The sequence below is a fragment of the Anomaloglossus baeobatrachus genome, chromosome 1 (genome assembly GCF_048569485.1).
Source record: "Anomaloglossus baeobatrachus isolate aAnoBae1 chromosome 1, aAnoBae1.hap1, whole genome shotgun sequence".
Lineage (NCBI taxonomy): Eukaryota > Metazoa > Chordata > Amphibia > Anura > Aromobatidae > Anomaloglossus > Anomaloglossus baeobatrachus.
The window spans coordinates 134,570,756-134,586,727 of record NC_134353.1 but is presented as its reverse complement, the minus strand read 5'-3'; positions in this window follow the sequence as shown (position 1 = coordinate 134,586,727).

Here is a 15,972-nt window from a genome sequence, read left to right as displayed (position 1 = left end):
GGACAGCTGGATGATCCAGTTTTATCCAGCTGTTGCACGCCTTTTTGACAGCTGTTTCATTGATCCGTTGAAAAAAATGCGGGTAGAGGACTATTTAAATGTGGGGTTCGTGGGTCAGCTGTCAGTTCCAGCTGATCAAGTTTGAAGAAGCATGGAAGGTTTGCTTCAACAGCTATTGCAGAGGACTGGAGAAGAAGACTGGCTGAGATCCTGCTTGTCTGCTGCCTCTAGGGGGAGAGACAAATGACGTAGTGCCGTTGCAAGAAGTCTGCTTGAATGAAGATGTCACCTTCATCGCTGATTCTGCTGCTATTAAGAATCTGTGGAGAAAGAGAAGACGTGAAGCATACTCACTGCCGATGACCTCGTCTCGGAAGAATGCAGTTGGCCAGAAGGTAACGTCGGAGTCAAGTGGAGCAGAGAACCCATCGCGAGAGTGGTGTCATCATCTGAAGGAGACTGACATTGTGACAACAGGAAGTGGCTTCGCATCATCAGAGGGCAGCGTCCAGAAGAAGATGACAGTGGCCAGCGAACGTGGCCATAGCAGACAGCGAGTGTTATGCCGCTGCCTATACAAAAGAGAAATTCTAGGGCATTGCCTTAAGCCTGCTTTACACGGTACGACCGATTGTGCGATTTCACAATCGATCGTACCCGCCCCCGTCCCTTTTGAGTCACGGGCAAATCGCTGCCCGTGTCGCACAAAGTTACTAAACCCCGTCACACATACTTACCTCTCGTGCGACCTCGCTGTGGGCGGCGAACGTCCACTTCCTGGAGTGGGAGGGACGTTCGGCGTCACAGCGACGTCACACGGCCGCCGGCCAATAGAAGCGGAGGGGCGGAGATGAGCAGGATGTAAACATCCCGCCCACCTCCTTCCTTCCACATAGAGCCGGCGGCGGCCGCGGGAGGCAGGTGAGCTGCTCATCGTTCCCGTGGTGTCACACGGAGCGACGTGTGCTACCACGGAAACGATGGGCGACTAAAGTAACCGATATTATGGAACCTAACGAGCAGTACCCGACTCACGATTTGTGAGCGATACTGCGTCGCTAGGAGGAATCACACAGGCCGGCATCGCCAGCGATGCCGGATGTGCGTCACAAAAACCGTGACCCCGACGATCTATCGCACGATAGATTGCCTGGTGTAAAGCAGGCTTTAGGGTCTTGGCAGGTGCTGTCATTGAGGTCGGGCCAGAGGTCAAGCCGGGGGACACCGAACGCATGAAGAGGACCAGAGGCCAGTAGAGACTGGTGCCAGCTGTCACGCTCCCCGGGTCCCGACGTCGTTCCTCACTCACCGCTGCAGTCCCCGGGTCCCCTGCCTCCAGCCACACGTTCTCCTCGGCATCGCTCCCTGCTCTGGCCTCCGGCACCCGGGCGTCGCGCATGTGCATTAGGGCACGCGCGCGGTCACTGACCTCCTCTTAAAGGCCCTGCACTCCCTAACAGGATATTGCATCAGTCAGGGTCAGGTATATTAGGAGCTTCCTGCCTGGAGGGCGTCGCCTGTTCGTCGAGTTCTGCAAGCTAGAAGTCCAGGTCCCTTGTGCCTTACTCGTACTAAAACTTTGTCTCTTCTGTAGAGCCTGCTCTGCCTCCGTAACCGGTCCCTGAATCCAGTATTGCCAAGAGGTTCTCCGGTGTCCGTCGGCGGGGAATCCAACCACCGTTTCGGCAGCCTGTGCCTTTCTGGTATCTCCGACTTCACCCAGCTGCCTTCCCGTCACACCCAGCTAACCCGGATCCCGCCTGAGCTTCCTAACCGGCACCCATACTGGACTCCCGTAATTGTCTCCGAGGACTCTGTGGCTCCAAAGACTCCGTTTTACCCTTTCCCTGTGGGACGCTACCCCGGTTCCGCTAGTACTCCGACTACCGTGTACCTAGGCCCTCTGGTGTGGTGACTGGACAGTCCCTGTATAGGGGTTAGCTCCAGGTTGCTTCACTGGGGGAGTCCGGTACATGGCCCAGAGGATCCACCATCACTCGGACCTAACACCAGCGTGGATTGGACCGAGGACGGCTAGTGCTAGTATGAAAACTGGAGGGGTGAGAAAGCCAAGGTCCCTTTAAATGTGTCTAATGTTGTTTGATTGTAAAAAGCTTAGGGACCTATTGAGCACTACAATGCTTGATGTGCTACAGAACAACACTGTTGGTTCTGTAGCTACATCAGCTGAAGGGTCTGGCTTGCGTAAGGATAGATCTTTAGAGGTGTCAGATTTATGTTTTAAAGAAGCACTTTACTCTCACCTTTAGGGTTTCATTTGAGTGTTTCTTTAAAAGAAAAAATATGAAACAGAGTTTATTGATTTGTTCTCTCTGCTTCTATATAATAAGGAACAACAGCATAAATTGGAGAAGGATAATAGACAGGACAGTTTAGAAGGCAGAAAGGTTTACAAATCTTTTAATAACTGGATTCAAGCCATTTCCATTTATGCTGCTGTTTTGAGTGGAAAAACGACCAGAATTGTGTAGCGGATTATTTCAGCACATTGATATAATATTACAAGCATACCGCAATTTTGTTGGTATGGCGTGGCTGAATTAAGACGAATATTGTAGTCAGAAAATGGCTATTCACCCCAACATTGCCTGGGGTGTAAAGGATATTGGGCTTTGGATCAATTTGATGCTTCCTCAGAGGAATGCCGGGTTGAGACAAACACCAAATCACACAGTTTAAGGCTAGCGCCACACATCCGTGCCTCCGGTACGTGTTTGGCATTTTTTACACGTACCGGCGGCACAGAGACATGTACAGCAATGCTACCCTATGGTAGCAGGCACACACACGTAAAACCACACGGAACGTGTGTCCGTGTGCGTTTGTACGTGTGTGCGATTTTCAAAGCGCTGACATGTCAGTGTTTTCTCCGGCAGCACAGGTGTCACACGGCCCGCACCCGTACCACACGGGTGTAGTGTGGATGCGGTCCCGTGTGACACGCGCTGGAGAAAACACACATGTCAGTGAAAAAAAAACCAAAACATTAACTCACCTTCTCCAGCCCTCCTGTCTCTGCCGCTGCTGCCTCTTGCTGCCGACCGCCGCTCATTATTCTCATTGAATATTCACTTCACTGGCTGGCAGCAGCGGGGAGACAGGAGGGCTGGAGACCGAGGATCAGCACCACGGACAGCAGCGCGGACAGTAGGAAGGACCAGGTGAGTATAATAATTACCGGTTCTACGTGTGCTATCGCGGATAGCACACGTAGAACACACGTGTCACGCACGTACCAGAGACACGTACTTACCTGCACGCAACACGCAGGGAAAATACGAGTCTCTCGGCACGTGCGTGAATTTCACGTGAGTGTGGCAGAAGCCTAAAAAAGGAGTGTGCTTTGCATTCAATGAGTCTGCGTGCAGGTCGTTAAATAACTGCCGTTTTCGGCATGAGTGCTCTCCATGTCCAAATGCTTTAAGAAAAATACACAGTCCAATCAGCAGAAGCCCAACACAAAAGAGTAATTTTTTAAAAGCACTGACACCGGAGAATCTGGAAAAAATGCGGCCCTGGTTAGAACTCTTTCCAAGCAGGGAGAAGCGTTGTGTTGTGTTGGAAGGTTTTAGTTGTGGTTTTTATGTTCCAAGTTTTGAATGTTTGGGTTGCATAGTGTTTGATAATTTAGCATCTGTTAATGATCATGTAGTAGTATTAAGGGAAAAATTGCTTAAGGAATTGGAGGCGGGTAGAGTGGCTGGGCCGTTTAGTTCTTCCCCGTTTGTTAATTTTAGAGTTTCGTCATAAAGGTTTAGTTCCTAAAAAGAAAACTGGTACATTACGGCTTATTCATCATTTATCTTATCCTAAGGGTTATCTATTAAATGATGAAGTAGATTCTTCCAAAGCGTCTGTAAAATATGAGTCGTTTGACATGCTGGTAGAGTTGCTGAGACACTTTGGTAAGGATGCACTTCTTGCAAAGTCAGATGTAAAATCTGCTTTTAGGTTATTGTCGGTTAACCACTTAGGATTCAATTCTCTTGGATTTTGTTTTGAGGATAAATTTTATTTTGATAGAGGTCACTTTAGGGGTTTCTCGCTGTTGTGCTATTACTTTGAGGCCTTTTCCTCTTTTCTTCAATGTGCTTTACAATTTGAGTTACCTGTGGGGGGGGGGGTTACTCATTATCTTTATGATTTTTTTATTTGTAGGTGAGGGTTGTTCTCCTAGTTGTAATTATTTGCTTCTGAAATTGTTTGAGCTAGCTAGAATTTTTGGTATTCCTTTGGCTGAAGAAAAGACGTTTTATCCATGTTAGAGGATTGGAGTGCTTAGGTATTATGATCGACTCCAATAAGATGGAATGTAGTATGCCCGTAGAAAAAGTAGTCAAGTTGAAAGCTTTAGTTATTGATCTGTTGTCAAGGGAGAAAACTACTTTAAAAAGGTTGCTGTTGTTACTAGTCTTATTAAAGTCTAAGGGGTACTTTGCACACTGCGACATCGCTAGCCAATGCTAGCGATGCCGAGCACGATAGTACTCGCCCCCGTCGCACATGTGATATCTTGTAATAGCTGCCGTAGCGAACATTATCGCTACAGCAGCTTCACACGCACTTACCTGCCCTGCGACGTCACTCTGGCCGGCGACCCGCCTCCTTCCTAAGGGGGCGGGTCATGCGGCGTCACACGGCAGGCGGCCAATAGAAGCGGAGGGGCGGAGATGACGGGACGTAAACATCCCGCCCACCTCCTTCCTTCCGCATTGGCGGTGGAGGCAGGTAAGGAGATGTTCCTCGCTCCTGCGGCTTCACACACAGCGATATGTGCTGCCGCAGGAACGAGGAACAACATCGTATCTCCTATTGGTGCGACATTATGAAAATGTCCGACGCTACACAGATCACCGATTTACGACGCTTGTGAGATCGTTTATTGGCGCATCTAGGCTTTACACGTTGCGACGTCGTTACCGGCGCCGGATGTGCGTCACTTTCGATTTGACCCAGACAATATCGCAGTAGCGATGTCGCAACATGCAAAGTACCCCTAAGAATTACTCCGATGGGCAGGGTATTCTCTAGAAGCTTGTATGATGCGACAAAAGGGGTTAATTCTCCTAGATGTCATATTAGAAGGAATATGAATATGAGAGAGGATGTGGAGATTTGGTTGGAATTCTTGGATGGCTTTAATGGTATTATCTATTGGCAAGAGGAATTTAGATCCTCAGATTCATTGTCTTTATTCTCTGATGCAGCGGGTGGTTTAAGTTATGGTGTAATCTTTGAACTTCATTGGTCAGCTGAAGTATGGCCTGATTCTTGGGTGCATAATAGGGTAAAAATGAATATTATTGTGTTACAATTATTTCCAGTGCTGGTATTGATTTGGGGGAAATATTTAGCAAATAAAAGGATAATTCTATTTTCTGACAATCAAGGAGCTGTATTTGGCATCAATACTTTAGCTTCAAAATGTCAGTGGATAGTAAAAATTTTTAGGCAGCTAGTATGCTCCTTAAATTCAATATTTGGCTAAAAGCTAGTTATATTACTGGTAAATCAAATGTAGTAGCTGACTCTCATTGGCATGGAGAGATGTTTCGGCAGTTATGTCCAGAGACCGATCGAGAAAATACACCCTGCCACCCATATCTTTGGGATGTTTTATGGAACTGATTTAAGGGTTTATTAGGATCTCTTTAGCCAATAGGATATGGACTGGTTATTTAGTCGCATGGTATAAATGAAAAAAAAAATGTTTACGCAGTAATTTTAGTCCACATGAAACCCACGCAGAGGCAGCATTGCAATTTGTTAATGAATTGCTCGAGGATGGGGTTGCCTATTCATCATTGGCTAAAACTATTGCCGTAAGTTAGTTTTTTCTGAAACTCCATGGCAGCGAACCCTTGAGTAATTTTTTTCCAATTAAGCAAGTGTTGAAGGGTTAAAAAAAAAAATCAGGCTTCCATCCTGATAATAGGCATCCAATATCTACAGAGTTATGGAAAACTTTTAAACTGATTTGTGTCAACGATTTTCAGTCCTGTTTGTTTTGCACTGCATTTACTTTAAAGGGAACCAATCAACAGGAGTTTTGTATATAACCTAAAGCCAGTGCTATACTGGCACCATCAGGCTGATTCTATACATACCTTTAGTGGTCAGCTCGGATGTGTAGGTTTTGAAATCCAAGAAAGTAAAGTTTATAAAATTATCAGCTTCCTGAATGACAGCAGCTGACGATCAGATAATATCTGGGGGGTATTAATAGTTATCCCCTTCCCCTGTTAGAATTAACATAAGTATTATACAATCAATTTAAATTTTGACTTGCTGGACCTGTGTGAGGTCATACCCATGTGACCAGAAGGGGCGAGGCCTCAGCCAACAGATAAATGTTGCCTCAAGGTAGTTGAGAAAAAAACATCAGGCACTCACCAGTTTGCTTGTGCAGGTTTGCAGTTTATTCGTGCACGTTACATGTGCATGGGGGTGGAGGGGAGGGAGAGGACGCTAAACACGTCCAATGACGACGGCCGTTTCGCACCTGTCTGCTGAAGCACCAGGTAGTTTTTTTCTCAACTACCTTGATGTTTATAAACTCTGCTACATCAATGGCACCACAGAGCATGAGGTTTTTCAGCCTGGAATAAGACGATTTTTTGGTACATGGTGTGGAACAGTGCCCTGGTTGTTCTCTTTTGCACATAAAGATAAATGTTGCCTCCTGGTATCAGCTTTATTGGCTGAGGCTCCGCCCCTTCTGATCACATGGATATGATCTCACACAGGTCCAGCAAATCAAAATTTAAATCAATGGTATACTACTTATGCTAATTCTAACCGGGGGAGGCGATAACTATGAATACACCTCCCGCTATTATCTGATCCTCACCTCAGCTGCTGTCACTCAAGAGGCTGATGATTTTATAAAATTTACTTTCTTGAATTTCAAAACCTAAACATCTGAGCTGACCACTACAGGTATGTATAGAATCAGCCTGATAGTGCCAGTATAGCACTGGCTTTAGGATATACACAAAAATCCTGGTGATTGGTGCGCTTTAATGTTTTTCACTGCATTAAGAGTTAGCGAATTGCTCAGTTTTACTAAAGGCCCCGTTACATGCGTCGATTTATCGGGCGATATGTCGTCGGGGTCACGGATCCTGTGACGCACATCCGGCATCGTTCGCGACGTTGTTGCGTGTGACACCTACGAGCGACTCTGAACGATCGCAAATAGGATGAAAATCGTGGATTGTTGACATGTCGTTCATTTTTTAAAAATTGTTTGCTTTGGGGAAGCAGCCGACATATTGCTCTGTTTGACACCCTGCCAACATCGAACAACAATCAAACGACCGCCTGGGTCAAACAATGTATCGTTGATCGCTGATGTGTCGATTTTGAGATCGTTACGTGTGACAGCAAATAAACGACCTATAAGCGATACCGGCAAATCGTAAATAAGATCTGGGCGTGTCACATCACACATGCGATCACACGATAAATCAACGCGTGTAACGTGGCCTTAAGTTCCGTCCCTCTGGTTTGGCAGTTGATGATGTAATTTTATTGGATCATCAATTGTTAAATCAACCTAAGACAGATCAGCTATATGGAAGATCATTAATAAAATTGCATGCAATACCTGTCTCTTGTATTTGTCCCATTAAAAATGTGCAGGAATAGCTTCAGTCTCGTCCTGGAGGCCAGGGTCCATTTTTGGTGCATGGTAATGGTGATCCGGCAACAATATTTCAATTCAATAGCTTGTTAAAAAATGCTTAGTTAGGTTAAATATGGGTGACTCAAAGATTTCCGCACATTCATTTAGGATAGGCGCGGCTACTGAAGCTGTGAGTTTAGGGTTGGGTGAAGAATAGGCCGTTGGGAATCTAGGAGATTTAATTCATATATCAGACCAAATTTAATAATTTAATCAATGCACATTCTTTCAGGCCCAATGACCGTCTGGATAGTGAGACACTCATTCATTCATTGGGCGCAGAAGAGCTGGTCAGAGGAATTACTCGGATAATTTATCATTCTAGGAGGAATTTTTTCAGGTTTTATGGTTTGGGCATAGAGGAATGAGTTGGTCACATTTGCTTGGAACATTAAGAAAATTGATTTTGATTTCTCCTTCCCCCGATTTGATCATCATACACCTCGGTGGGAACGACATTGGCAAATCTAACACAATATAAATGTTATGGCAAATGCACAGGGATTTACTAGCTATAAAGAACTATTTTCCTAATGCTTGTTTAGTTTTTTCTGAAATAATCCCACGCTTGTTGTGGAGTTTGAGTGGTGTTCATTTTATGAATAAAATTAGGAAAAGGGTCAATAGGGATCTGAGAAAAAAAATTTAAAAACGCTGGGTGGTTTTGCATACAGACATTAAAGGCGGCTTTACACACCTCAATTTATCGTGCGTTCGCATGTGCGATCGCACCCGCCCCCATCGTTTGTGAGTTAAGGGCAATTTGTTGCCCGTGTCGCACAAAGTCGGTAACCCCCTGTCACACGTACTTACCTCCCGAACGACCTCTCTGTGGGCGGCGAACATCCTCTTCCTGAAGGGGGAGGGACATTCGGCGTCACAGTGACTTCACACAGCGGCCGGCCAATAGAAGAGGAAGAGCGGAGATTAGCGGGACATAACATCCCGCCCACCTCCTTCCTTCTGCATTGCCAGCGGGACGCAGGTAAGCCATTTTCGTCGTTCCCGGGGTGTCACACGGAGCGATGTGTGCTGCCTCGGGAACGATGAACAACCGGCGCACAGAAGGACAATCGATTTTTTTAAAATGAGCGACGTGTCAACGAGCAACGATAAGGTGAGTACTGTTGCTCGTTCACAGTCGCTCGTAGCTGTCACACGCTACGATATGTCAAACGATGCCGAATGTGCGTCACTAACGACGTGACCCCGACGTCATATCATTAGATATTTAGTAGCGTGTAATGGGCCCTTTAGACTTGGAAGGCTTCACGCCTGGATAATTCAGGCATTTATCTGAGATAGATTTGGATATTTTCAATCTGGGTTTACAGTTAGTTATTGAAAAATGGCTTGGTGGTTTATTGGGGGAGGGGGGGCATGTCTATTTAGACAAGTCCTTTTGGGGGAAAAAAAAAAATCACCCAGCTTAGACTAGGTGGATTTCAGTTACTTAGGATATATTTTGGAGTATTTGTAATTTTTCTATATTGTTGAAAGGTTTTAATAGCATTATTGATTTAATTTATTGGTTATTTAAGATTAAGTACCTCTTAATAAACCACCATGTCCATTTTGTTCAACCATACTTATTTCCATGTGTCTTTATTTATAATTAATGCTAGTGGTAAAGGTTCTTCAAAAAAGGTTAAGTATGCCATGTGCTACCATGCAGAGGTTGAACCTTATTAATATAATAATAGCAATAATATATAACACACCTTCATATTTCATTTACTTTATATCTGCTCTACAGAAGTCTATGTAAGATTCCACTTGTACTGGAGTCATGCATTCTTATCCCTGTGTTCAGACACATAAAATAATACATGTCTATGACTGTCAATGTCAGACGTGCTATGACCAGTCCTGAGAACCCTCACATCCAGCCAAAAAAAACAAGCGTGGGCAAATTCACGCAGATAAATGTTTCACTGATGACTGAAGAAAACATCTCTGTCATCTGTCTGTCCACAAATATGCTACCATGTCTGTCTGAGGGCAGACTCTTAGGGTACTTTCACACATCCGGATTTTTGCTCTGCGGCACAATACGGCGTTCTGCAGAAAAACCGCAACCGGCTTTTGTAACGCCGGTTGCGTTTTTTTTTTAATAGACTTACATTAGTGCCGTATTGTGCCGCAGGGGCTTGCGTTCGGTCCGGTTTTTGCCGCATGCGGCAAATTTAGCCGATGCCGCGGCCGGATCGAACGTTCCCTGCAACGTTTTTTGCTCCGGCAAAAAACACCGCATCGCGCCGCATCCGGCCGCTGCGACGCATTTTTAAATGCATACCTATGGCGGCCGGATGCGGCGCGATGCGGCAATAACCGCATCCGGCCGCCGCATGCAGTTTTTGCCACTGCGCATGCTCAGTAGCATGCCGCAAGCGGCAAAAACCGGACTGGCCGCAAAGGAAAAACTTATGCAAAGGATGCGGTGTTTTCACCGCATCCGTTGCATAGCTTGCACAGCCGGATTGAGCCGCACAGCTCAAGCCGGATGTGTGAAAGTAGCCTTAGCAGCAATAAAAAGCCATGTAGCACACATTTTGAGCACTTGACGTGATGTCAGCTCCATTCCTTAAAAAATAACAATCAGGAATGAATGCAGAATGGATTGTAAGATTTTGTGGAATGAGAACGTTATTAGTGACAAGCAGCAAAAAGGTCAAGCACTCTGTGATGAGTGGAGCGTCCAAAATTTTGCAGATACCATGACAATCACTTTCAATTACCATGTTTCCCCAAAAAGAAGACACTGTCTTATATTTTTTTTTGCCCTGAAAAAAAGCACTAGGTCTTATTTTTGGGGGAGGGCTTATTTTCGGGGAGAGATGGTTTGGGGTAAGTTTACCCCCCCAAAAAATGCAGATCCCCCTTCCCAGGATCGTCATACTCACCAGACCCTGGGTGTCTGCGTGGCACCCTGGTTCTTCTGTGATCCTTGGCAGGTGCTCCCAGCAGGTATGCTGCACAGTGGTCCTCCCCTGCTTCTGGCCGACACACATCAGATCACACACACACACACACACACGCACACTCAAACATCAGATTGCATACACTCACACATGAGATCACTCACACACACACGAGATCGCACACACGAGATCACACACACGAGATCACACACACTCACCACATCCAGCGATATTGATTGCTTCTGACTGGTATAAGGACATGGGTTGCTGTACAGTGGAGTGACAGGACCTGCAGGTGGAATGGATGGAGGACCCAGTGGTGGAACGCATCATAGAGACAAAAGAGCAGAGAGTCTCCTGCTGGCCAGAAGAAAGTGGTATCACTTTGTGTGTGCCCGCGATTGTATGTGTGATCTCATGAGTATGTGTATGTGTGTGTGTGTGTGTGTGTGTGTGTGTGTGTGTGTGTGTGTGTGTATGTATGAGTGTGTGTGTGCAATTTGATATGCATGTGTCGGCCAGAAGGAAGGGAGGACGGCGTCCAGCATACCTGCTTAGAGCGCCCGCTGAGAATCGCAGAAGAACCTGGGAGCCACGCAGATAACCAGGGTCTGGTAAGTATGACGATCCTGGGAAGAGGGATCTGCATTTTTGGGGGGGTAAACTTTCCCCCAACCATGTTTCCACAAGAATAAGCCCTCCCCCAAAAATAAGCCCTAGCGCTTTTTCGTGGCAAAAAAAAAAATACAAGACAGTGTCTTATTTTTTTGGGAAACAGGGTAGCATAACATTGGTCCTAGTTCTTTACGATGAGACATCACATAGCGCTCGTCCATGATATATGCTCATGGGAGCGAGCCCTTATAGTGGAGGACATGTGACGGCATGTATATTTCAAAATGTGAGTACTACATCTAATTGCCTGCATTTATTCATTCTATCTTTGCATTATACAACACATTATTCCTCACAAACAGGAGTTTCAATTTTAAACAACTGAGCTCCTTGTATACGGTGATCATTATAAATCTAGTGACACACGTACCACGATGAACCAGTTCAGGAATATAATTCACAGAAGTGACATCACTACTTCACAAATATGAACAAGAACAAACTGAAGAGAGCAGCACATTTTATTGCATTGTCCACTGTAATACAAAATACTAACACTGTAATAGTGGTCCGCACTTCACTATGCATTGATGTGTATATTTTTAAAAAATAAATAAACATTTAAGTTTTTTTATGCTCCTTAATGTCTGGAAGGTTGGGTGGAGTCTGGGTCCTAAGACACCCACTGATTTTCCCCAAGATGGCTGAGAAGTGTAAATCTCAGGAGGCAGAACTTTCCGCCTATGACTTTTTTATTAGGCTACTTTCACACAGCCAGTTTTTGCCATCAGGCAAACGGATCCGTATTTTTTTTTGTTTTTTTGTTTTTTTTTTATGCCAAAGGGAGAGAGAGAGAGAGAGAGAGAGAGACCCCATCATCACCGCACACACCGGCACTACCGCCCCCATGATCACCACACACACTGGCACTACCTCCCCCATCATCTCCACACACACACAGGCACTAATGCCCCCATCATCACTGCACACACATAGGCACTACCACCTCCATCACCGCACACACACCGGCACTACCGCCCCCATTATCACCAAGTACACCAGCACTACCGCCCCCATCATCACCGCGTACACCGGCACTACTGCCCCCATCATCACCGCGTACACCGGCACTACCGCCCCCATCATCACCACACACACACACACAGGCACTACCGCCCCCATCATTACTGCGTACACCAGCACTACCGCCCCATCATCACTGCACACAGAGACACTACCACCCCCATCATCACCACACACACACAGGCACTACCGCCCCCATCATCACTGCACACACAGACACTACCTGAGTGACGTCACCGCTGACAGCGCAACTCACTTTAGTTGTTGTGTGGAGCTCACAGTGAACAGCGGTGTTCATCGGCCGCTCCTGTCAGCTTCCGATGTAGCAGAGCCGAAAGCATCGTGGGACCTTGTGTGGACCTGGAGGGGTATTTAGGGATTAATAAAGTGGTGAAAGAGGGTGTTTTTATGTATTTTATTTCAAATAAAGGATTTTTCGGTGTTTGTGTTTATTTACTTTCACTACAGTTTTGTGATGGGGGGGGTGTCTCATAGACACCTGCCATCACTAACCTAGGACTTAGTGGCAGCTATGGGCTGCCGTTAACTCCTTACTACCCCGATTGCCACCGCATCAAGGCAATCGGGATGAGCTGGGTAGAGCCCCAGGACCGTCGCATCTAATTGATGCGGCAATTCCAGGTGGCTGCTGGCTGATATTTTTAGGTTGGAGGCTCCTCATAACATGGGGCTCCCCATCCTGAGAACACTAGCCATCAGCCGTGTGGCTTTACGTTGGCTGGTATCAAAATTGGGGGGGACCGCACACTGTTTTTTTTTTATTATTTATTTATTTTACTGCAAGATATAGACCCGTCCACCGGCAGCTGTGATTGGTTGAAGTGACACAGCTGTCACTCAGCGTGGGGGCGTGTCTGACTGAAACCAAGAGAGACCGACAGAGAGAGACGTTTTCTGTGACCAGAAGTGAATTTACACAACGTTTAGGCATGCCCAGAAACAAAAACCGGATCCATCGTTGGTTTACAGCATATGCCGGATGACACTGGATCCCGCACCCATAGGCTTCAATTATACAACATGCCATATGGCGCCGGATTCGGCGTGATCCGTTTTTTTTGCTATTGTCAAAAAATGTTCCATGCTGCATCCTTTCTGGCAGCCGGACAAAGAAATTTCGCCGGATCCAGCGGACGCCGCATGCAACGCAAGGCCATCCGGTACAATGCAGCGCTAATACAAGTCAATAAGGAATAAAAGGGATCAGTTTTATCCACATTTCGCCAGATTGTGCCTGACGGCAAAAAACGGATGTGTGAAAGCAGCCTTAGGCTAGTTTCACACATCATGCATTTCGCCGGATTGCCGGAGCCGGCACACTGCAGTACAGTGTTAATACTGTGAAATGGCATCGCGGCAAGCTCCGGTCACATGCTGTCATGTGACCGGAGCATGTCCACGGAGGTGCCGCGATGCCATTGTACTGTATTACACTGTACTGGAGTGTGCCGGATACGGCAATCCGGCGAAATGCTGGATGTGTGAAACTAGCCTTAGTGAGAACTCTCGGTAAGAGCCGTCCGCTCCTGCTTCCCGAGCAGCACATTCGAAGCCATCCTTTTGAAAATCAACGGGGAGTCTCAAGACTCATACCGACATTGATCTGCTGCCAATTAAATATAAAAAATATTAAAAAAACTATTAAATGTTATTTAGTTGCTCTTTATATTTATAGATTTATTTGAATACGGAAATCCATTTCAAATACTCTGGGTTTCCCTTCCATCTATTTGCTGAAGTAGAAAGCTCATATTTCACTCTGAATAACTTGGCACATCATGCCAAAGACTTTATATCAACAGTAGAGCCCATTGATTTAAAGGGAATCTGTCACCAGATTTTTATGTATTCTGAGAACAGTATTATGCAGGGGCTGAGACCCTGATTACAGTCACTATACTTACTATGAAAAAATTCTTTCGGTCTAATATAGCGCAATAAGGATATATGCTGATATTAGTTATTTAAACTTTATTAATTAGGCGCTCCTATTATTACAACGTGTTTCAGCGGAATTGCTTTCATCAGGTAAAATAGGAGCTGCTCCTATTTTACCTGATGAAAGCAATTCCGCTGAAACGCGTTGTAATAATAGGAGCGCCTAATTAATAAAGTTTAAATAACTAATATCAGCATATATCCTTATTGCACTATATTAGACCGAAAGAATTTTTCATATACCCCCTCCCTATTGGGAATCGGTAATAGCTGCAAAGGACCTGCTGACATATCAAAAAATCCAGCTGGTAGCTGGAGGATTGAAGGAAAAAAAACCTGAATTCCATGGTGCCGGTGGAAATCAGTAGCCGACAACGTTACCCCAAATCTGGACTCCTGAGCCTGGATACAGGATCTGCTCGGAGGAACTCCAGACTGATAAGCTTACACTGAAGTTGTGCGGGGGCGCACAACCAACAAAGGTGAGCAATTCTAATATTTTAAACGCTAAAAGGATTCCACGGGTGCTTCTCATAGTGCGCTTGTTTTATCTATCTATTTAACTATACTTACTATGTCACTTACTGAGATGTTTGGTTTTGATACAATCCCTGTTTTCTCTGCTCAGAATGTGGAATTCCATAACCCCGCCTATACCACTGATTGGCAGCTGTGTACACTTTATACTGACAGAAATCTGCTAATCAGTGTGAGGGGCGGGGATAACACAGAGCAGTTGACAAGGAGGCACAAGACATTTAGTCCTGTTATGATAATCTTCTGCTGATATAACACTGATTTTATTGTAAAAGCAACACACAGACTAGTAAGCGACACATCACTGGATTCAGCTTCCCGTCCCTACATCATGCCAGATTACATAGCCAAAACCTGCTGACAGATTCCCTTTGCCTTGAGTAATACCTGCTTTTCCCTGTGGCGGTGCTGCAGTGACATTTGAAACTTTTTGAAGGGTAATTATCTTTGAGAATATACCTAGAACACAAGCGGTACTGTAAAATAGGGCATGAAAACGCAATTCCAACAATACCTAGTCAGCTGTCAGCCCTAATATATCACATATTAGTCCCATTCAAATTAAGCTTGCAAGTGCACTGGTGGGTGCATCAGGGCAATTGCAGTCTTTTTCCAGTGCCGCCAACACTTCTTGACAGAGGAGAGAAGAGGTGACATCATGCAGGAGAGAAACTATGATCCCTGCTTAAGGCCGTCGTCACACGGTACGATCTATCGTGCGATCACATGAGCGATCATACCCGTCCCCGTCGTTTGTGCGTCACGGGCAATTAGTTGCTCGTGTCACACAAAGTCGTTAACCCCCTGTCACACGTATTTACCTCCCGGACGACCTCGCTGTGGGTGGCGAACATCCTCTTCCTGAAGGGGGAGGGACGTTCGGCGTCACAGCACAACATCCTGCCCACCTCCTCCCTTCCGCATCGCCAGCAGGACGCAGGTAAACTGTGTTCGTCGTTCCAGGGGTGTCACACGGAGCGATGTGTGCTGCCTCGGGAACTGGTCAGCAGCACTGCCCCATTGAATAACATTGGCACGAGGGCTATCAAATAAAACCTCCAATAGCACCCATCTGATTTATATGCTCTTGTGAGCCAGTTCTGATGGTGGGAAACTGGCTTCAAAAAGATAAGGATAAGGCTGGTTAAA